The sequence below is a fragment of the Anguilla rostrata genome, chromosome 14 (assembly GCF_018555375.3).
Source record: "Anguilla rostrata isolate EN2019 chromosome 14, ASM1855537v3, whole genome shotgun sequence".
NCBI classification, from domain to species: Eukaryota; Metazoa; Chordata; class Actinopteri; order Anguilliformes; family Anguillidae; genus Anguilla; species Anguilla rostrata.
Window position 1 is genome coordinate 27,932,557 of NC_057946.1, and position 14,996 is coordinate 27,947,552.

Sequence of the window (14,996 nt, forward strand, 5' to 3'; positions counted from 1 at the left end):
GTCACAGTCCATGTTACACTGGAGTGTAGTATTTTTATTTTAATCTTTGTGAAAGGATGTTTGCCAACTCTTTACCTACTTTGTGTAGATTAAATATGTTTATTAGGAACTAAATCAAAAAAATTTGAGCTAAAAGCCTAACAGTTAAAAATGAATATTGTCTTGGTGAAGAAAAAGGGTTTAAAGAAATGTTGAATGCTTGTGAAGAAACAGTAGGGTTGTTACAGTTGGCCATTTGAGTTTAGTGTAGACCACCCCTGCAGGGATGTTGCCAATGTAGCAGCTATCCTATCGTGCAGAATGGTAAGGCGAGCTACTCAACATGAACTTAAGCAATAATCTTCAGCATTTAAATATTCACATTTTGTCCAGCAAATGGTAGCAGAAGGCTCTATAAATGGCCTTGGAGTTAGCTAATATTTTCCTACTTTTTATGACTTCATCGAATGTGACAGTGGCAGTAAAAATGACTTCAGTAGTTCCATATTTAGAAATTGAGCTGTTGCCTTTTGGTAACTTTAGGTGATGTAGGTGAAATGGGCATTTTGTCATCTCTACATATTATTTTTAAAATTTTTATTCTTCTCTCTGTAGGTCTGTGATACCATACTGGGACACACCAGGGAACGATGCGGGGGCAAGGGGGATGAAATAGGGGTCCACATCACTGTCTTTGATTCCAGGCTAAAAACATGATAAAGGGTTAATAGTGTGAGAAAAATATTACTGATGACATAATAGTAGACTACCACTATAAATTTAGACAAGAATGATTTGTAAAATTATCAAGAAAACTAGCAGTGAAAATACATTTGCATAAATAATGCGCTATTTTGGTTCTCAGGAAACAGAAAGACAGAATATTCAACAGAAATGCATATTGGCTCTGCAGTCTAATATCTTCCTCAATAAAATTATACAGATGTCATTCATTCTCACTGCTGTAAGACAGACGTAAGCATTTTTATTAAACTGAGGATCAAACAATTTAAGCCCGAAATAAAATATTTGATCATATTTATAGCGATAGCGATTCATAGAGGTATCATTTTGAATATCTTACCTTGCCAACATCTGCATTGATACCCTTTTCCATGGGGCTACTACAAATGAAAGCAATATTTATTGGGGAAGCATTTTGAGCTCAACTGTCTAGGTTGTCCCCCCTCACCAGAGGGTTATGGTTGCATTTTACTGTCCTGCACATGAAAATAAAAGCCGCACATGTATCTGATTGCCCACTAGGGGAAGAAAACTGTATTATAATTTAAAGGACCATTATTCTATGCACAACATCCTGGAACATCATTCAGTTCAGTTAACCGCCTTTGTAAATGAATGAGAGGGTTCTTGCAAGAGATTTTGTGTAAAAGGTACTCCGTCATAGTATTTATGTTTATGGACAATAGCCTCTTTTATGCAAACAATGCATGTTGCAGAATGAATCTCATGCTATATATACTTATTCTACATATAGGCATACTATTATGTATGTTACTAAAAAACAGTAATTTCTAATATATTCTCTAATAGTTCAATGAATATAAAAATATTTAAAAAATATTTTAGATGAAAAAAGAGATGGAGAAAGTGAAAACGTCTGGATGCATGAGGTCTGTTCTCAGGCGAACGCGACAGCGCCCCCACCTGGCTGCAGCCTGCTTCTCAAAAAAAGACCCGCAGGATGAAGCTGCCCTTCTTGTTGGGCTCGAAGGTGGAGGGGACGATGGCGTACTCGCCCGGCGGGAGCTTGAAGCGGCCGCGCACCTCACGATCTTCGACGAAGGTGGATCTGGCAACAGCGTGTTGCCGCAGCAACACGTCCGGCCCAAGGAGCACATTAGAGCGGCCCTTATACTGCAGGGGGGGAGGGGGGGAAGCATGTTATCTGACCTCTGATAATGTGCACTAGCATATTATTGTATGATGTAACTTCCTTTGTGCGTCTTGCCTGAGGGGAAGTACGGCCGCACTGACATTACCTCATCAGGAATCTGGAAAATAAAACCAGAACAACATGGTGTCAGTCCTCGTATATAACCTGCTTCTGACATGCTCTACCACACCTGAGACTCTACCACACCTGAGACTGCACCTGAGATTGTACCACACCTGAGACTGTACCACACCTTCACCACAAAATTATTCATATAAATACATATATTATTTCATATTAAAGTTTTTGTAATATTTCCTCTTTAGAAACTCTTAGGGATCTTGTGAAATTATAGCAGCAAGTATCTATGATAAAATTGTACTACTCCGGATGGTTATCTGCTGCTACTTTTCTCAGAGCAGTGGAGATGAGTTTGCCCCACAGTTTCTATTTCACGACACTCTCAGAGAGACATCACCACCGTATGAGTGTGGGGTTTTTTGGGGTCCCGTACCTCGTATATGGCGAAGCCGATGCTGTTGAAGTCCCAGCCCTTTCTGCGACAGTCCTTCTGCATGAGCCCCACCAGGAAGCTGCAGCCGTCCTTCCCGTCGTGGGGGTCCTTGTCCACGGCGTCCAGTCGAATCCTGAACTGCGGGTTCGAGCAGAAGGTGGCTGGAGGGGGAGGAGCAAGCAAAGAAAAGCCTTCAGCTATAATAATAATAATAATTATAATAATAATAATTTTTATTTAACTTTATTCATACAGAACATTTCCAGCAGTGCCCAGTGCCAGGTTCTTGATGACAACAATATAAACAATGCAAAAGAAATTAAAATGATGACACACCCCTACTGGATGTTCAAGTCCAGGCCGAACGATGAGCTCAGCCCACAGTTTGGGACCCCCTGCTGTAAGCGCCCTATTGGCTCGTATCCAGGTTGTTAGGGACCACAGCTGTAAGCACCCTATTGGCTCGTACCCGGGTTGTTAGGGACCACAGCTGTAAGCGCCCTATTGGCTCATACCCGGGTTGTCCTTGCAGCCCCCCGCGGTGGAGCCCACCCTCCAGGTCCCCTCGAACTGGCAGTGATTCCAGCGGCCGACCTGGGTACTGGTGAGTGTGTCTGGCGTGAGATTACAGATCTCCAGTTTAGAGTACTGCCTGAGGAAGTCTGAGTATGCCATCCTGAGAGAAGAGAGAGAAGAGCTTACATACACACACACACACACCTACACAGCTGTACACACACACAGCTGCACAGACACACACACACACACCTGCACACCTGTACACACATACACACCACACACACACACACACAAACACACAGCTTATGCACTCTCACCAGAACTCTCCATCGTCGGGTGAATAGTTCAGCGTGGCTTTCTCATCTTGGCGAACGCCGTCCCATTCTCTGGAGCTGACCAATGGAAAGCATGTGTCAGCATCCCGTTTCACCATGGCAACCAGGAGTGCACTGTGGTAACTGGGTATTAGGTGTGATTTGGGGGTTCACTGTGGTAATAGGTTATTAGCTGTGATTTGGGGGTTCACTGTGGTAATAGGTTATTAGCTGTGATTTGGGGGTTCACTGTGGTAATAGGTTATTAGCTGTGATTTGGGGGTTCACTGTGGTAATAGGTTATTAGCTGTGATTTGGGGGTTCACTGTGGTAATAGGTTATTAGCTGTGATTTGGGGGTTCACTGTGGTAATAGGTTATTAGCTATGATTTGGGGTTCACTGTGGTAATAGGTTATTAGCTGTGATTTGGGGGTTCACTGTGGTAATAGGTTATTAGCTGTGATTTGGGGGTTCACTGTGGTAATAGGTTATTAGCTGTGATTTGGGGGTTCACTGTGGTAATAGGTTATTAGCTGTGATTTGGGGTTCACTGTGGTAATAGGTTATTAGCTGTGATTTGGGGGTTCACTGTGGTAATAGGTTATTAGCTGTGATTTGGGGGTTCACTGTGGTAATAGGTTATTAGCTGTGATTTGGGGGTTCACTGTGGTAATAGGTTATTAGCTGTGATTTGGGGGTTCACTGTGGTAATAGGTTATTAGCTGTGATTTGGGGGTTCACTGTGGTAATAGATTATTAGCTGTGATTTGGGGGTTCACTGTGGTAATAGGTTATTAGCTGTGATTTGGGGGTTCACTGTGGCAATAGGTTATTAATTGTGATTCGGGGGTTCACTCACTTATCACTCCAGGGTCCATTCCACTCTACATGACCCCAGGGGTTCCTGATCCTCACCAGCTGCACTGGGGTCCCACGCAAGTGCACCTGGGGGAGAGATCCAACAGCTCACCTGCCTGCTCTCTCCTCCTGCCCCCATTCCCTCCTGCCTGGCCCAATCTCACCTGTCTCGCCCACTCTTACCTTCTGACCAGTCCAATCTTAGCAGAGAGGGGAGAGCAAGAGTACAGGTACAAAGGGACAGCAGGTGAGCAGGTACAAAGGGAGAGCAGGTGAACAGGTGCAGATTAGGAGCAGGTGAACAGGTACAGGGGAGAGCAGGTGAACAGGTGCAGAGGGAGACCAGGTGAACAGGTGCAGATGAACAGCAGGTGAACAGGTACAGGGGGAGAGCAGGTGAACAGGTGCAGATGAACAGCAGGTGAACAGGTACAGGGGGAGAGCAGGTGAACAGGTGCAGAGGGAGACCAGGTGAACAGGTACAGGGGGAGAGCAGGTGAACAGGTGCAGAGGGAGACCAGGTGAGCAGGTACAGAAGGAGAGCAGGTGAACAGGTACAGGGGGAGAGCAGGTGAACAGGTGCAGAGGGAGACCAGGTGAACAGGTGCAGATGAACAGCAGGTGAACAGGTACAGGGGGAGAGCAGGTGAACAGGTGCAGAGGGACAGCAGGTGAACAGGTACAGAGGGAGAGCAGGTGAACAGGTGCAGATTAGGAGCAGGTGAACAGGTACAGGGGGAGAGCAGGTGAACAGGTGCAGATTAGGAGCAGGTGAACAGGTACAGGGGGAGAGCAGGTGAACAGGTACAGGGGGAGAGCAGGGGAACAGGTGCAGATTAGGAGCAGGTGAACAGGTACAGGGGGAGAGCAGGTGAACAGGTAAAGGGGGAGAGCAGGTGAACAGGTACAGGGGGAGAGCAGGTGAACAGGTGTACCTCTTCAGCTGCAATGAGAGAGTAGGCGTGGCCCTTCACCAGCTTCTGCCGAGTTCTGGCCTCTGTCTCGTCCGCACTGGTTTTCTACACAAAAAAACAAATCAATTTCTTTATTTAAACAAAATCTTAACAAGCAGAGACGTTTTGGCTGTCAGCGAAAAACATTATTTTACATCATCGCCCAGTTAAACATATACTGTTTTACCCACGTATGGGCTGCTGCTCCATGTAGATTACATTTTCCTAACACCGCCAAAAAAAAACCCTCCCAAAGCAAAGTGTGACAAATACCTTGTGTTTGCATGTTTAAAAAACCACAGGAGGGTGTGGATTGGGGCTCTGTTTGAGTGATACCGATTTATAAACAAAGGGAAATCCTGATATGATAAGAGCTAAGGTTTGCTCCTAAAAAAGTGGTAAAAAACTATGCCAAGAATAACACATCAGCAAAATATTTTCCAATAGCAAAAAAGGGAAAAATAGTCCCTTAATCAGCGAACCATCAAGCTTAGACTTTAAGAGCAAAACCACCCATTCTTTCAGTAGATGAGATGTCAAAGTTATATGAAATGTCTAAGCTATATGTGACATCTAAGCTATGCACAACAGATATATATTTACTGTATATATATATATATATATATATATATATATATATACAGAATATGCATTACAGAATTTAGCAAATATTCTTCATATAGCTGGTGATAAAACGGGGGATTGATTCTTCTGTCTGGGAGAAAAAGCATTAGAGAGCATTAGTGAAACGTGAGAGAGTTTCAAGAGTGAAATGCAATCAGCATTAGCTGAAATGACCCGTGACTGTGATATATGTTTGTTTCTACACACATGGCAGTTTTTAAGATATAATCCCTCTGACTCACAGTGATGGAACAGCCCAGCAGGGACCCCCGATGAAGGGCTTTCTTGATGATTTTGAAGAGGAATGGGGGTGCTTTGTCCAGCATGTAAACCTCTGAAATGCCCCCGGTGAGGTCTTCAAAGCCCTCTGTGGAGGACCCCCCCGACAACGCCACATAGGAGCCATTCACCCTGTGGCCAGAGAGGGGAGGACACAGTACCTTAGACTAGGATACAGTAGAGTCAAAGTAGCGTAGTATCTATACCAACGGATAATTTTTGCAGCACCTCACATAAAACTGACATAGGCAATATCATAGAATTGACCTACATATAGGAATTAAGTAATACATTTAAACACAAATGTACATTTCACGGTAGCATTTTTAGGATGCAGTTAGGCTCACTACGTTCACCAGAGCCGCCACAATTTAAATCAATAAAAATATGAAACTACCTTCAAAAGAGAGTTGTTTGCCTTATAGCACATTAAAGAAAATGAAAGCGTCAGTTGGTTTGACAGATTAAAAAGCCCTGAGATGTGAAAACAGGACATTGATTCTTTATGGGACACATAACTATTTTTTTTTTAATGTGGTCTTAAGAGGACAAATCATCCTTCAATAGAAGCATCCAGATAAAAATGAGCAGCTAGCTAGAATGCAGGGGATTCTGATAGGGCTAGGATGGCAGGCAGTGCACACAGGGGCCCCTGGGGCCTAGTCTGGGAAACCCCGGCGCTACCCACTTAGCATAGGCCTTCTCCAGCAGGGCGCTCCAGAACTCCAAGTGCTCGGCCGAGTGAACAAACAGCAGCTTTCCGTCTCTGGTGGGCAGCTTGTCGTCGATCACCACGTCCACCCACTTGCCAAACTGCCAGAACTGAGGGACAGGAAAACATAGGCTCGCTAAGTCATAGCGAGCGCCAGGTAGCCAGGTGATCTTCACCCTGTAGCAGAACTTCTCAGCCCACCACAGATGCTGAGTTGCACTCCACTTCAGAGAAATGCCAGTAAGAAGAGTTTCAACACAAGCTAAAGGGAGGTTATTTCACAGTCTGCATACAGGCACCCTCAATCCTGGTCCCGTAGAGCTACAGGATTCTGCTGTTTTTTTGTTCACCTTAAATTCCACACCCAGTTCAGCCCCAAGGAACCAGGTGAGTTTGAGTTACCAGTGTAATCAGCTGCTATAACCAATCGACTACTGGGTGACTCTGAAAAGCAGCAGATCCCGTGGCCATCCAGGACCAGGGCTGAGAACCATGGGTGCAAAATAAGACAAAAAAACAGCACAGATCTGTTATATAAGGATCTGGAAGCCATTTCCTGTTCAGACGACCTTTTACCTGGAAGTGAAAGATCCCAGCATAGTTCTCCTGAAAGCTCTGCCCAGGAGGGACCACACGGGCCAGGATGTCTTGATCCAGGGTCAGGGAGGCAATGGCAGCCAGTAGCCAGCAGTCTCCTGTTTCGGCATCCAGCAGAAAATTTGGATTAAAATGTGGATTTACATTCATTTTTAAAATTAGCATTTAGCATTTACTGTTTCATATCTGAGAGTACAATGCTATTATCCAGCCTGTGAATTTTTTTTACTAGATGCAATATTAATGGTACAATGATATCTAAGTACAATGCTAATACTAACACTAATACTGACATACATGAATAATGACAACTGTTGCATTTGTATCATGCTGTTCCTGGCTTCAAGGACACTTTACTCAACTGATATGGCAACCATTAGCTCAGTTTTTTTTCTGTACCAATTTTTTATCTTCTCTTGCTATTCGCCCTTCCCCTTAACAAGCGCATTAGGAAAATCTATTTATAAATTATCTGTCACGAGAGAGAGAATATCAGAATTATCTAAGTACCATCAGCCAAACTGCCTTTTCTGGCAGGCCCACAAGAAAACAGGAAGGAATTCTTCCCTGCGTGTGCTCTCTTGAGCGGCTATCCCGTTTGAGTCAAGGCAGTTTTTTTCGGCTTACCCAAGTCTCCTTGGCAGATGTCTGTTCTTTGCGCTCCGTCGACAATGAACTGTGGGTTTGAACAAATGTCCTGCACACATTGAACAGGGTAGAATCCTTTGTTATGACAGGCATGTTAAAAGGACTAGCATACACTCATAAATTGGGCACACACGTATGAAGTACAAAACATTTAGTGGTAAAAAAAATTTATATATATAACCCAGGGGAAAGATCTTTTTTTTTAATGAGTTAATTTGTCTTGTCCAGACCATTAACTTGTGAGGACCATTGACTTGTGAGGATAATTGTCTTGTCCAAGACAATTGACTTATGAGCAGACCATTGACTTGTGAAGACAATTGACTTATCCAGACCATTGACATGTGAGAACAACTTACTTGTGAGGACAACTGGGGTTTGCTTTAAAATACGTGATTACATTTTCCATTAAACATTGCCATTTGACAGGTAACCTTTCATTTACAACTGCAATATAAAACACAAATAACTTTTTTAAGGCAAAGGTCTGTGGGACATCAGTGCAGTGGTTTACATTCCATGCAGCCATCTCCATTTCTCTGTAACACCTTTCAGTGGTTTGCTCAACACAGTACATTTGCTTAATCGGGAAAGGTTACTTTATTCATTTGACTTTGTGCATGAAGAGGTTCAGGTGGTCAGCATTGTTATTGTCATTCCTTGTGTAGGAAAATGACACTGATCCAGATGATGAACCGTTTATGCCTGGTTATCCTCATCTGATAACACAGCCAGAATTAAATGACCTGGTCAGGGACTTAGGTTTGTCAAAAGCAAGACTGCAAGGTTGGGGTTTGCTGTCACCAGGTACAAAAATTTTTGTCTTTCAGAGCAAAGAACATTTGACAAACTTCTTTACGCAGGTTGACAACCTCTGTTTCTGCACTGACATTGATGGGTTGTTCACGGCTTTGGGTCGTGTGCATGATCCACAACAATGGCGTCTTTTTATTGTATAGCCTAGCCGTGAATGAAGGGTTTCAAGTTTCATATGCCCATTTATTGCAAGGATCAAATAACCTAACAGTTATTTCCAAAATGAAATTTTATTGCACAAAGTCGTTATAAAATCAGCAGATTGGTAGCCTAGTAACAGAAAAATGTAACAGGTGCAATCTCAGCACGATATAATAAAAAAACAATCACAGTCAGACAAAGCACTCTGGCAAAAAAAAATAGCTAGCCGACAAGAAATCATTGTGCATATAACTTTATTATATAATAAGTAGGCCTAGCTTAGAATATTTTCAAAATGTTTAAATAAATGAATGGCCTCGCTTGGCCAAGGCCATTAATGTAGACTATGTCTGAATAAATAACCTGTTGCGAATCCCTCCCTGAGCGGAATTTTAACCTGGGTTGCTGCGGTAATGGGTGGGTGGTAATTTCCCCTGGACCCCTGGGAGGGCTTGGTTAACAAGAGTGAATCCAATTGCAGTAACCACACAAAACAAATGTTTGAAAAGGTTGTTCAAACTTTACTTGAGGGTTTGTCGAAAAAACAGGCAGAAGGTCATAACAATGAAAAGACCCATAAACACAGGCGAAGGTACAAAGGCAAAGTCGAAAAAATCGGAATCCAAAAAGTCAGGAAAAATGGTCAAAAGCACTTAGAACAAACAACAAGACTACTACACAAACAGCAAGTTCAAACTCGAAGACTGAGTACTTGAGAACAAAAGGACAGGGCTTAAATACACATAACTTAAAAAGACACAGGTGATATTAACAATGAATTACAGGTGAGACTCATTACACCATACACTGGGAAATTTCCAGAACCTTGGTGAGTCCCAGAGAGAAAGTGTGGGGGCTATGTCTCCCTCTGGTGGCTCACAGAGGGATAGACAGGAAACCTCACATAACCTGACAATATGAGGACATTACAACGAGCGTCCAAATAAACAAAATAAATAATATAATCAGCGTTGATGATGTTGATGATGCTGAGGGCTGCGATACCAGGGGATGCACCTATCATAATAAATTGGCTATTGTAATAATAATAATAATAATTATTATTATTATTATTATTATTATTATTATTATTATTATTATTATTGTTTTTAATTTGAGGATAGGTTAGATAACCTAAAATAAAAAAATAAAAAAGACAGTACGCAACGTGCGTCACTCACTCTACAAACTCTTTAGTACACGTGTCCATTAGCACAATGGCAGCTGCGAAGAAATCGGCTGTGTGGAAACACTTCAAAATTACCGATGACAGGAAAAAGGCTCAATGTCGAATATGTAACAAGCAACTGGCATACCACGGCGGCACAACAAATCTTAGTGCTCATTTGAAATCTGTAACTATGTCTGTAATTAATTTGTCGGTGAAAAGATATCCTGTAGCTAGTCTAGTTGGCTAGTCGAGGCAGTTAGTTAACGAACTAGCTAGCTAACTTTGCATTGGCTAACTGCTGTTACAGGCATAGGCGATTGGCGTCAAAGAAATGTAATAATAATAAGAATAATAATAATAATTATTATTATTATTATTATTATTACAATAGCCAATTTATTATGATAGGTGCAGCCCTCAGCATCATCAACATCCTCAACGCTGATTATATCATCAACAGGAATCATCCGTATCCTGAATTGAGATTCGAATAGCAATATACCGAACGAATTCCGAACAGACACTGTAAAAAATATGGACAAAGCTACTGTGACGTCACCCATTGACTCTCCGTGGGTCTGTAAAACCTATTTTTTACAGTCTCTGTGTAAAACACGTTTTGAAGCTCAATGGCGGGCGCGGCCATGTTGTCGATTTGGAGCCAAAACCATAGAGTTAAGCGGCTCTGTGATTTTTACAATGTGATTGACAGTCCCGTGCGGAAAAGCCCATCAACCTGAACGAACGATTGCAGAACGAACTTGAGGCGAGCTGACTGTCTGCCGTTATGTTTTAAAATATATTATCAGATGTTTACGGAGTTTAATTTCCATCCGTGACTACTGTGTCATGTAATCACGTTATATGTATGACATTAAAAATACAATTATGTTCAGTTATCTTCAATTTATGTTTCTCAGCAAAACGAATATGCTTAGCTAGCATATCAGCTTGCCAGTGAGCTAGGTATCAGCTAGGTAAGCTATCCGTGGTTAGCTCACGCATTAGCAATATGAACCACAGGGGAAGAACATTGACTACACTGATGGTCAATCAATCAGAGATGTGTAGGCTACTGGTGATTTGACTAGGCTAATTTTCGTATAACGGTCTGGTAGACCTGCTGTTAACCAAGAAAGTTATCGTCGTAGGTTTTCGCCACAGTCAGTTAATGGGCCAGTAACTGCTACTAGCTACTCCATCGCCGTTTGTGGTGTTCGCTTGCTGGGTGATGCTAGCTGACCGATCGTTCGCAAATCACTTTCTACCGAATAAAAATTAACACTGTCAGCGGTGATTAACAAATCTACCAAGTATTTTAATAACTTATCTGCAGGCGTTTAAATATGACAACGCACTTTGTACAGCAAGTTTTCCACCTGGTGCATGAAGACAAAAATAATGTAGCCTACATTGAATTTCTAAGTATTATTAGGCTATTCTTTTTTTCTTGTAAATCATCAAAACCAATGGAGAAAAGCCAATATACGCAAGGAGCCCCCAGGACCGATTCTGAGAACCACTGTCTTAAATGCCTAGCTTGTCGGTCTCTTAAATGCTAGAAACATGTTCCTTTCTAAATGCCAAGATAGTTAATTTCGTTAAATTCTGTGTGTGTGATTTCATCGTGTGTTGTATGTTATTCAGCAAATGAACCTTGAGACTCTTAATTCGCTTCGTGAAACTGAAAAAGTGTTTATCCCAAAATCGGGATTATATTCTTTGTCACATGCGTGAAGCATGGCCCAGATAGACATTTACGGAATGTACACGACTGACAAGCCGTCAGACAAGTCTGACAGATTGAATGCTTGCCGGTTAAGGTTAGCTAGCTAGTCAAATGGCTTGGTAGCCGAAGTTGCGAACTGTTTTAGCATAGGCTACCGGACTACCAAATATAGCAAGCTGATTACGCTTTCTGCCAACTAATTATTTGGTTAAATAGGCTAAAGGAAATAGTAAAAATGACTCGGCTACCGAAAAACTTAAGAGGAGGATTATTTTATGGTCGTCTAGTGCAGCTGTAAATAGCACACGCCATAATGAAATCACCACGAAATGGGATGCCTGCATTTTCTGACTTCGCACAGGTGGACTGTGGCCGGAGCCAAGAGGCGCCACCGCCCACCCCAGTGACCATAGACTGTAGCCCCTACTGTATCTTAGTCCTTTCCAGTAATCAGGAAGTGACGCAAACTGTACCTCATTGGTCCACAACAAATATTATAACAGTGCCCAAATGACACAACAAATCATGAAATCGACCCATGGACAGTCATAAGACGAATAAAACACACATATTGTGACTATTTGTTCTCATGAGAAAAATGTATTGACTTTGTATTGTGACCGCATTTGTACCGTAGACTGAGTACAAACGAAAATCAGCGGCAAAACATTTTTAGGTCAGTTGAACTAACGCAATGTGTCAGCATCATTATACGACTAAACATGCTAAATTCAATAAAAGTTAACTCAATGTTTCTCCAACTTCCTACGTGATACAGCACATCTGAAATTATCTTTGTGTTCAGCTTGAAGTTGTATATCATAATCACCTTTTTTTTCAGGAAGCAAACCTTTTGAAAAAATGTGTTGTCCAGTGATTCTTTTCTACTTTTATTTATGTATTTTTCTACTTATTTATTTTTTCTTTTTTTCTTTCTTCTCTAACAAACCTACAAGAAAAAGCAATGTGCAGTTTGCCCCATCAGACCGGTTTGTCTGGTCTTGTCTGTCTTGTCCCATCATGTCTTATCCTTTATATGTAAATATTGACAACCTCTGTTTCTGCACTGACAGAATGAAGAATGATGTATTTTATTTTATTTTTTTGTTACTGCGATGCACTGTTGTACTGTACTTCGTATTGTGTAATTCTGTATTCATACAAAATAAAAAAAATAAAAAAATTTTAAAAAGTGTGGAATCCACGAAAGTGGTGCTCTGGAGAGTGTGTCCTTACCCTGGGTCTCTTCCACACCACGCCCACGGTTTTAGGGGAGTCCTGGCCCAGCTGGTTGTACCCCAGCGACTCGGGCTGAGCAGGGAACGTGTCGTCGCGGAAGAGGATCCTGCTCTGTAGGCACTGGTCCCGCAGCGTCTGGAAGTCCTGGTTGTTGAACTGGATGGCCCTCTTGTTGGTACCCTCGTCATCGTCCCTGGCCATCCTCCTGGACACGTGGGTCGCGTTGCTCCCCATGGTGGTCCCCTGAGCCTGTGTGCGAGCGTGTGAGTGTGTTGCCGTTTAAGCGCTGTGCGCGTGTGTCTGTATGTCAGAAGTGTGTTTAGCGTGCTTATGTTAGTCGACTGTGTGTGTTTGTGTTTGTCAGCTGTGCCAGCATGTGTGTGTGGATGCGTGTGTGTCCGTGCAAGCGTTGTGTTAGGCACACACTAGAAGAAGCGCTTGCTTTTAAAGAGCAGTAGGGGGAGGGGAGTGTAATCAGGTGTGCCTGTACTTGGAATTGTACTTCTTTCTAGGATTTTCACACTTGTTCTTGGTTTTGGTTATACACTTTGTTGTACGTCGCTCTGGATAAGTGCCAAATGCCTGTAATGTAATGTAATGTAATCTAATACTTTGTTCTGTATGTGCCAGGTGTGGTGATGTAGCCAGAGGGTAATTAAGCATTCTAATCCTCAGTGGCGGACCGTCAGTGAGGAATGCGTACGTGGGACTGAGCGAGCACTCCTGGGTTTTGAAGACAAGAGGTTTGCTTTAACAAGATCACACTTTACATCACATTACAGGCATTTGGATGGCCTTTGTCACTTTGCATATCTGATTTGGCTGAGGAGTGGGGTAGATTTCTGAGCTGCCCAGACAGACGGAGACAGATGGATAATGAACAGGCACCATGATCTGTTGGTTTTGCACAGTGGTGGAGAAAGTACACAACCCCATTACTTTTTTAAAATTTTATTTAACCTTTATTTACCCAGGGTAGGTTCACTGAGCACGGATGCTCTTTTGCAGGAACGCCCTGCATACTTGAGTCAAAGTATAGATACCCCTGGTCAAATATTACTCCACTGCAAGTGAAAGTTGTTCAGTCAAATTTGTACTTGAGTTAAAGTACTGGAGTACTTGCTTTTAAAAATACTTATGTATTCAAAAGTACATTTTCTTTTTAATGTCAACACGTTGTTGTATTGTTTCTACGATGCCTTCACAGAAGCTCGTAACTCTCTGAAACCACCTACTGAATGCACTGACTTGCTTGTAGAACCACTAATGTGCTACACAAAATTGCCTATAGAAACTTCAGCATGCAATTGATTCGAAAAAAGGACAGCCATTATCTTTTACATTTTTTATTTAAACATTTTGCCCCGCACATAACCAGCATGTCAGTGTTCTGTACAGCTGTAGCAGTGTGGGTTAACCCTGCTAACAAAAACAGATGCATAGATGTACAGTATAACCCTGTTAACGAGAACAGACTTGTAGAATTTTTTCACAGCTAAAATAGCCAATAAACATCATAACATGTGCATAACATGTGAAATAGTCTTCTGTATATGCAAGTAGTCCGGTTCATAGCCGAGGCTATTAGTGACAATTTTTTCTCTCAGTGGTTACCATGGTTGTGTTTCATGAATAAATTTGTTTCTAAACTACAAATCGATTGGGCTTAGATTACTTTGGCAAGTTAGCCGTGGTGTAAGTTGGATTATGCACTGTGAGCAAGTCAGTTATGAGAAAATAACCACACTTCAAGGGGGTAAATCTCTGCTGCGCGTCAGGCCGTAGCACCTCTGTCATGCGGTTACTTTCTCATAACCGACTTGCTCACAGTGCATTATCCCTTACATATTCCACTTCCTCATTGGAAGGGAAGTGAAGTTGCAAGTCACAATGCAAACAATTTGTTGTGACTAATTGGTGAGAAAATGCTCAGCCTGATCAAACTAGTCAAACCTGAAGAAGCCCTTATTCAACTTCAATAGAAGCTGGTTTTCGAAGCTGTGTG

General features: G+C 42.2%; 1 pseudogene; it reads right to left on the minus strand.

Annotated features, from left to right (window-relative positions):
• LOC135239031 (calpain-2 catalytic subunit-like) overlaps positions 1-13,497 on the minus strand; it is a 50,672-nt pseudogene extending 37,175 nt beyond the window's left edge.
• Between the last annotated feature and the right edge of the window lie 1,499 nt (positions 13,498-14,996).